The 2770-nt window shown below is 42.6% G+C and overlaps 1 pseudogene; it reads right to left on the bottom strand.

Annotated features, from left to right (window-relative positions):
* Gm4266 (predicted gene 4266) lies at positions 319-1383 on the bottom strand (annotated as a pseudogene).

The following is a 2770-nucleotide window of genomic DNA, read 5'->3' as shown; positions in this document are numbered from 1 at the left end:
ATGCATTCCAACAGTTCACAGATGATGTAGGTTTGGGGGTGGGCCAATTCCAGGCCCAGAATGAGGGCCTGGGCAGAGGGGCGGAGGGGCGGGCAGATAACTGAGCTGCTTAGCCCGCCAGCTCTCCCTTATCTGTACCACCACACTGCATAGCATGGTGGCAGGCAGGTCTCTGGGCATCTTTCCCTCTGCTATGTGTGGCATGGCGGTGAACAGGTCTCTGAATGTCTTCCTCCTCCTGTGCTGTGTTATATGGTGGCTGGCAGGCTTCTCTCTAGATAGGTAGGTAGGTAGGTAGGTAGGTAGGTAGGTCGTCAGAATTTTAGTTATTTACATTTTAGAGCTAAAGAATGGTTCCTCTAAGCATTCTAAATCTATACCAGGTAGAAATCAGATAAGCATCTCCTTTTATACTATAAATCTGAGACTTATTTTTCCTGTTTTTAAAAAGCATCTTTAAATATTTATACTGGTTACAGTTTTCAAATACTTGAGCTGAGTTTTATTTATTTTTAATTTTTTACTACATTTAGTTCTTTTTTTTTCCCTCTTGCTATAGGCTTTGTCTTGAATATGTGAGACCATTTGGCATGTATAGAAGTCCCTGTATTCCTCTGGGAATTCAGCCAGTGTTTTTAAAGGTCTGTCCAAGATCTGCACAGCTCTGGATGTTGCTACAGGATCTCTGTTACCACAGGTATCTGTTGTGTCGTAGCGTTCCCATGGAAGGTGCTTCCGAAAGCTATTCCCTCCCACTACAAACTCCTCAGAAATTACAGTATGGAACCACAAGGCGGGAGTGAGTAGGCCATCACCAGCTTCAAGAGAACTCATACCTCCTCACCTTAGGAAAGGTGGGGATTTATCCAGCTCTGGGCTGCCGGCATTCAGCACTTCTGATTTACAACCCGATACATATAAATGTTGTGCATCCCCAAGACTGAACAGCGCAATGTGCTTCTTTCCTGTCACTTGCATGAAAACATGATCCATTACATCACAGTGAGTCCAGCATCAAAATCCAGGTGAACTAATGAGGAAAACACTGGAAAGGGGTTGCTCCTCTTTGAAGAATATGGGAATCGTAGTATCTCTTTTTAATGATGGAATCCACCATCTGATATCTACAGCATCTTTCTTCAGGTCTTCTCCACGTGATGGTTAGAAGTACTTCCCATCCTCTGAAATGAATTCTTTATGTGCTTCCTCAGCCACTCTCTGGGCCCACTTGTTGAAAGGTAAAGTTTCATGAGGTTCATCTGTGCGGCCGCAGGAAGATGGATTTTCACGTCTTTCCTTCCTCCAGTTTGGCTCAGGTCCCACTGTCCATTTGCTTGCACAAAATCCCAAGCGGAGTCCTTTCAACACAAGAAGTTTTCTCTGCACTTTACTTTCTTGAAGATTTATTTCATGTGTACGGGTGTTTTCCCTGCATGCATGTACATGTGCATTGTGCCTGGAGCCCTCAGAGGCCAGAAGAGGATGCTGGATCCTCTGGAATTAGAGTGACAGATGTTTGTGAGATGTCATGTGGGTCCTGGGAATTGAACTCAGGTCCTCTGCTATAAGCAGCAAGTGCTCCAAACCCCTGAGCCATCTCTCTAGTTCTCCTATTTCTAAAAATACTCATTTTTATTTTATGTTTATGAGTATTTCTCCGTGTGTGTATGCATTGCGTACATGCCCACAGAGGCTACAAGAAGGCCTTGCATCCCCTGGAACTAGAGTTACAGTCAGTTGTAAGATGCAATTTAAGTGCTAGGAATCAAACCCAGATTCTCTAGAAGAGCAGCCAGACAGTGCTCTTAACTTCTGAGCTATCTCAAGGGCCCTATACATTCAATTTAAAAAACAAAAACAAAAAAACCCCAAAACCTCTCATGGTTTGGCCCTAGTGGCTTGCAACTCATTGTGTAGGCCAGGCTGTCCTTAACCTCATAGACATCTGCTTGTCTCTGCCTCCCAAGTGCTGGGAGGGAAGGTGTGTGCCTTCACTTGTACCTTGAAGTGTTTATCCTCTATCGGTTTCAAAGTTTCAGGTCTTATATAAGATCCTTGATTTTTTTTTTTTTTTTTTTTTTGGTTTTTTGAGACAGGGTTTCTCTGTGTAGCCCTGGCTATCCTGGAACTCACTTTGTAGACCAGGCTGGCCTCGAACTCAAAAATCCACCTGCCTTTGCCTCCCAAGTGCTGGGATTAAAGGTGTGCGCCACCACTGCCCAGCCTCCTTGATCTATTTTTGATTTACTTCTGTATCAGATAAGAAATACAGGTATGTTTTTTAAATGTGTTTGTGTACTTGTTTGTTTGAAACAGCGTTGTGTGTAGACAATGCCATCCTCTCCCTCACTGTGTAGCTGAGGCCAGCTGTGAACTCCTGCCCTCCCTATCTCTGCTTCCCTAGTGTTGGTATTTTAGGTACATCTCACTCTACCTAGTTTAGTTTCAACTATTACATGTGGATATCAGTTTTTCCAGAGTGAGTTGTTGAAGAGGTGTCTTTTTTAATGTTTATTTCAACACTTCTGTTGAAAATTGGGTGCATTAGTTGTATGGGTTTGTTTCTGGTTCCTCAAGTCTATTATATTGGTCTGTGAGTCTTTTTTTTTTTTTCAACAGCATCTCATAGTTTTTGTCACTATGGCTCTATAACATAATTTGAGATTAAGTATTATTTTTTCCTCTGCCATTATTCTTTCTACTTGGGATTTCTTAGGCTATTGTGTTCATCCATTCATCCACATGAATTTTAGGTTTTGTTTTGTTTCAT

This window comes from Mus musculus, chromosome 14 (genome assembly GCF_000001635.26).
Source record: "Mus musculus strain C57BL/6J chromosome 14, GRCm38.p6 C57BL/6J".
NCBI lineage: Eukaryota > Metazoa > Chordata > Mammalia > Rodentia > Muridae > Mus > Mus musculus.
The sequence above is the reverse complement of the archived record's forward strand: the minus strand, read 5'-3'. Positions and strand labels throughout refer to the sequence as shown.